Genomic DNA, 6,855 nt, shown 5'->3' with positions numbered 1-6,855 from the left:
TTCACTATTTATCTATTCAATACTTAATCACTATTTATATGCAGAGTTGCGCATGTATTGTAACTTTTCAAGTACATAAGTTGAAGTAATATTTATTGTTTCATATAAACTGATGTGAATAAATGAATACTTTAACTGCTAAACATGACCTAATGTAAGCCGATTTATATTATGATCCAAACAAAGGATAAAATTATGATTAGTTTTCAAAGCTCACACAATTTTCCTTTTATTTATTATTTAATATTTCTATGCCACCTTTGGATTAATTTAGTGGATTAAAGGGGTCATAATATTCTGAAATATTTGAAGTCTTTGGTTCTTTTAATTGTGATGATTTTGTCTCACATTTAACAAAAACCCACCAATTCACTCAACAATTAAGAATACTTCATAAGACCAATAATAATCATAAAAATTGAGATTTGTTGGCCTTCTGGAAAGTATGTTCATTTACTGTACATGTACTCAATACTTGGTAGGGGCTCCTTTTGCTTTAATTACTGCCTCAGTTCGGCATGGGATGGAGGTGATTGGTTTGTGGCACTGCTGAGGTGGTATGGAAGCCCAGTTCCCTTTCGAAAGGGAAGCCCACGCTGTATCCTGTAGAGAGCGCTATTGGAATGCTGTCAGCGTGACTGGTGTCTGAAGCATGAATGAAATAACAACAATGAACTTGACATTGGCAGGCTGAAGCCTATGAACACATCATCCTCTTTTTTGTCTTCAAGAGACCTAGTGTACGTAGCACATATGTGTTCGACTCACAAGAGAGAAGGATGTTGCATTCGCAGAGCTACTAGAGCAAAGGTCAGCGTTTGCACGAGAAAATGCCTTTTCTTCCAGAATTCCTTTTTGTTTCAATTTTTTTACAGAATAGGAACTGTGTATAATGTGGGTTATCTACATTACTGGTGAAGGAGGCTAGTGACTTGAGCCTCCTCATCCTCGTAGCACAGGTTGTGATGCTCTCTGTGAGCCTCCCTGATCAACTGTTCTTGAGACTGGTACAGAGTCGGAGTCAGAGCAGATCTACTGGAGGGGCATTGGATCATCAGTGGGGGGGGGCACTGTCGTTTGATAAATGTTTTTTGATGCATTGGCAACATCATAGTAGCATGGAAATCCAGACCTAAATCTGAAAGATCTATATAGAATGACAATGAACGATTTAGTCTTGGGTTTTTATCTAAAAGAGGAACAGAAGACAGCGCTGAAATTTGCTGTTTTACCGACCGGATACGGCAAGAGTCAGTTAGCTCCAATGACCTATCTATAAAGAATGTCATTATATCATTTATTTTTAAGAGCTATTAAGAGCTAAGATCGTTATCGGGAAGCCCGACCCAGAACAGATAGCCTAAACAACAGAAAAGGACAGAAAATAATAATATAAATATAATATAGGCTTAATAAAAAGAAAACATAGAATAGGCCTGCAATAAATAGCTATATATTTTTTATACATAAATAATTAACAAATTACGACAACAAAAATAAAACACTGAATCAGTTTGAAGCTTTGAAAAAATGTCCCCACCAGACAAAGTATTTTTGTATAGATGTTTCTGAAAACGTAAGGCTGTTTTCTTCATTAAATGAGGTGGACATCATCACACAAATGTCTGCGTTTGGCCAAGTTAAATCAGAAGACTAAAATTTGCCTGGAGAGAATAAGGATGTCACAACAATAATGAGCCATTTTTTCTTAGGGTTTCAAAGACTTTAAATACTCTAAAGCAGTGATTCTCAACTGGTGGGTCACGACCCAAAAGTGGGTCGCAGACCTGTTTTGGGTGGGTCTCGGTAAGCTGGTCAAAAAAAAAATTATATGCGTCTTATCAAACATTGGTCTTTTATTTTAAAAAGGGTTTATTTTGACAGGCATTCGTCAGAGATGTGTGGTAGTTTACTATGGTAGCCATGGTAACCATCCTGTGTTGTTTTGACATTCAGATTCGAGATGGCGAAGCACAAATATGACCCAAACTATTTAAAAAATGGATTTTCGTACATTGAGGATAAAAATGGACAGAAACCCCAGTGTGTGCTTTGTAGTGAAGTGCTTGCCAATGAGAGCATGAAACCGTCCAAACTGAAGCGCCATTTAGAAACAAAACATCCCGCATCGAAAGACAAGCCAGTGGAGTTTTTTCAAAGACGTCTCCAGGAGCTGAGGGCATCACAAAAGTGTCTGACAGCGTCTTGCTCCAAACAAGAACAAGCTCTTCGGGCATCTTACCTAGTAGCTCACCGCATTGCAAAGGCCAAGAAACCCCACACAGTAGCCGAAGAGCTCATTTTACCTGCTGCAATGGATATGGTAAGAGAGGTGCTGGATCAGTCAGCGGCGGATAAACTGATAACCATACCACTTTCCAATGATACCATAGCTCAGCGGATTGAAGACATGTCTGGTAACATAAAACAACAGACCACAGCCCGCATCCAGGCAAGCCCTTACTATGCCTTACAGATGGACGAATCGACAGATATCGCTAACCATGCCATTTTATTGGTTTATGTGAGGCATGTGTGGGACGGTGATTTGCAAGAACAATTTCTCTGCAGCAGAGACCTCCCTACCACTACAAAAGCAGAGGACATTTTTAACACCCTGGACTTGTATTTGAGCTCACTGGGCCTCAGTTGGGAATATTGTGTGGGAATCACCACTGATGGAGCTGCCTCTATGACCGGGAAACATTCCGGTGTGGTGAAGCGAATTCTGGAGAGGGCACCTAACGCGACATAGAACCACTGCTTTTTGCATCGAGAAGCGCTGGCGGCTAAGAATATGGTGCCTCTACTTGATGAAGCGTTAACTAATGTCATCAAAGTGGTGAACCACATAAAACGGAGTGCAAAAAATAGCCATTGCTTTTCACATCTATGTAAAGACCTGGGCTCTGAGCACATGCAGGTGCTGTATCACTCAGAAGTCCGCTGGCTGTCGAGGGGCAAGGTGTTGTCACGCTTTTACGAACTTAAAACAGAAATCGCCACATTCCTCTCAGAGACTAACTCCCCGTATGCAGAACTGTTTGACAACGAAATGTGGCTCGTACGAGTTGCATATCTTGCTGATATTTTTGAGCACCTCAACACATTAAATGTATTGATGCAAGGGAGAGGACACAATATATTTGAACAGTCGGACAAAATTGCTGCGTTCAAGAAAAAGATCTCACTGTGGCTAAATCATTTATCTAAAGACAGACTGGACATGTTTCCCAACTCTTGCTATGAAGCACAGCAGCTGGACAGTGCAGCCAAAAATAACTTGAAACAAACTTTAAGGGCGCATCTCACTAAACTTCAAGCTCGGTTTGACGACTACTTCCCAGAGAAACAAACAACCATGGACTGGATACGCGACCCCTTCAGTATCAATGTGGAAAACATCACGTTGCCAAGCAACGAAGAGCATCAGCTGGTGGACCTGTCATGTGACCTGACGCTGAAAAAGAGATTTGGTGAGGTAAGCCTTTCCCACTTCTGGTGCAGCGATGTGATGACCGAGTATCCATCCCTCGCCACTTTAGCAGTCAAAACGATCTTACCATTCAGCACAACCTATTTGTGTGAAAGTGGCTTCTCTACCTTGGTCCAGCTCAAGTCAAAGCAGAGAAACAGGTTGGAAATGATCAATACTGATGATCATGATCTGAGAGTAGCTCTGTCTACTGTCACCCCAGACTTTGAAACTCTTATCAAGAGTAAAGCACATCCCCAATTGTCTCATTAACTTCCACAAATGACCTGGTTAGGTGAAAACTTTATTTTGAGTGATTTTGATATTGATTTTATTCACTTTTGTACATGCAGTTGTCATGGTCCTCCTTAGTTTCTTATTAATTTGCTCATAATGCAGAGAAAATATCTTGTTTTGTGGCCTTGATTATTTTGAGTGATTTTGATATTGATTTTATTCACTTTTGTACATGCAGTTGTCATGGTCCTCCTTAGTTTCTTATTAATTTGCTCATAATGCAGAGAAAATATCTTGTTTTGTGGCCTTGATTATTTTGAGTGATTTTGACATTGATTTTATTCACTTTTGTACATGCAGTTGTCATGGTCCTCCTTAGTTTCTTATTAATTTGCTCTGAATAGAGTAAAAATATCTTGTTATGTGGCCTTATTTATTTAATTAACTTTTGTACATGCGGTTATCAGGGTCCAGTTACTTATTAAGCTCTGAAATCCACATTGTATGGGATAATATATGTATGTATGTAGGGTTATGTTTTTGAAAAGATGATATATGAGCGTTTTCAACAGTTATTTTTGAATAAATACATTTTATTGGTTGAATTCTAAAAAAGTGGGTCGCGACTTAATGACCATGGGAAAATGTGGGTCCCAGGGTGGGACCAGTTGAGAACCCCTGCTCTAAAGGACTCATTTTCTAAATAAAATAAATAAAGGACAAAAATAAATGTATATTCTGCTATTACTTTATGCTAATACTTGTTTTTAACCTGGGTTATACACCTCCCAGCAGTTTATGCCGCACCAAGCAGAAATGACATAAGCCTATATATCTTTACAGACAGCCAAGTACAAAACACAAATGCAGTTAGAAGCCACAAACATTCATCAACAATTCACCTGGTTAGTAGGCCTAATTAAAGCCAGGGGTGGCTTCAATAAATGCATTGAACAAACGAGTTACCCTCAGAAGAATTGCAGGCGACGAGTGTTGCTACTGAATTGTACTGTGTCCTTCCATTCGCTTGTGCATTTTTGTGTCAAGTCTTTCTTGAATGCAAGCTACACTAACCTGGCCTTTCTCTCGTGTAGCATTGTGCGTCTGTGCTACGAAAAAAAAAATAAAAAATTTCAGAGTGGAGAATGAATTCTCACACATTGCTTGCGGATGCACCAAATGATCAGTGTTGGGGTAGTTACTCAAAAAATTTAATTAGTTACTAGTTACTTCTGTAAATTGTAATGAGATTACTTTACTAGTTACTGCATTTGAAAAGTAACTTTACTACTTATTACTTTACTTTTCTTAGGGCCCTATAAAATGTTTTATTTTTTCTCCTTTTTACTCCTTTTTAATGGTTAAATGTAATTGTATACATCAAAAAGCATGTCTTATTAATTTTAATCATAACACTTGTACATTTTCACAGCAATTTATTTAAAGTTTAACAAAAATTGCATTTATTTTTTCTTCTTCTGAGACATAATAAAAACAAATGCACAAATTGTCAACAATACATTGCAAAAACAGTGCAAATGATTCAAAAACTACACACAAAATAAGTGAGAAATCTTCAGAGTGCAACAGAAACAAAATGTACTTTATGAACTGTATAATTATATAATGATTTACTTATTATACATAATATATATAATATAAATTATCAATCCATTGGCTTTAAACTGTGTTAGAATCGATTTTACCGGGACATCGCCTATAGCGACCCAAGACATAAATTCCAGTGCTTTATCAGATATGTACCACTGTTTCATCCTTGTTTTTGATTTATGTCAAAGTACTCTGTCGAGTGTTTTTTGTGCTTTTTAGAAGAGTTTTCTCATGCAAATGTGTGCTTGTATTCATGCACTCACTACAGACCTTACTTTCATTCATTTACCAGGGAAATATGTTAAGTAGTAGTTTAAAAGACTACTTATTGGTTTAATATGGGACAGTTTGAACCAATCTGGGCACGGTGTGGGACTAAGTGTCAAAAAATCATTTATGTTTGGCTCAGAGGAACGAAAGCATTGGTTTCTTCTGACGAATCAATGTTGTTAAAATGCGATGATGTAATCACGTACACTACAGCGCCTCTGAATATGTATTATGTCTGTATACAAAAAAAGTGGACTCTTTACAGATTCAATTGATGTATTGCTCTTATCTGTACGATCAAAACTGAAAGTGTAATTTAAGTTCTTTTTCAGGAGAAAATGACTCATAACGAGTATATGCGTTAATCGACTCCAGAGGGCATGCATCAGGAGATAAATCACAAGAGAAGCGAGAGGCTGCAGGCATAATGTATGGAATATATTTAGCTAAATGTAGTTTCCACAATATTCACCAGAAGTCATCATTTAAGGGATTATTTTTCCAATTTTTTTTTTTCCATGGGTGTATCTCACCTGGAACACCCAACACAAGGAACACTATTTATACACATGACACAATAAAACATGACACACCTGGGAACAAATTAACTAATTAATGACACATAATTAGGAACGAAGGAAGTAGGAACAAATATGCATTACTAAGACAGACACAGGAAGGACCAAATAAGGAAAACAGGAAAATACATGTGACGGCTCATTCTGCACTGTAAAAATACAATAGGGGGAGGATTGGCTCTCCTTGTCTCCACCCTGTCACCAACCTCCAGGGCGGATCAGGAAGCCTTGGCAGAGCAGGCAGTTCGGTTTGCCGGTCAGGGGACCGGGAGGCCATAGTGGACCTGGAGACACGGGAAGCCATACTGGAACCTCCTAAAAAAAAATTAACATTTAACAGCAGACAGAAAACTCAACACAGGGAACAATTTATACATGACATATGTGACCAATCACAGAAAGTAGGGACACAAGTCGGTTCTGGGGCATTTTGAGTTATTCACAGATTCTGAAAGTGTAGTCTCCAAGCTTTCCAACAATGTGTAACACATGGAAATCTGATAATATTTGGAGAAGTTGTGGCCATTTGAAGGTAGGCACTCAAAAAAGCTCAAAAAGCAGAAAATAGCCTCTAAAGATTTTGCAGTTCTCACCTGTTCTCACTGCTGCGAGTGACTGTGGGGCTCATTTACATCTCATTTAGATAAGCAATACCCCCTGTAAAGCTCCCCCCGTTCGGGCACA

Source organism: Carassius auratus, chromosome 35 (assembly GCF_003368295.1).
Source record: "Carassius auratus strain Wakin chromosome 35, ASM336829v1, whole genome shotgun sequence".
Taxonomy (NCBI): Eukaryota; Metazoa; Chordata; class Actinopteri; order Cypriniformes; family Cyprinidae; genus Carassius; species Carassius auratus.
This window is presented reverse-complemented; position numbering follows the sequence as displayed.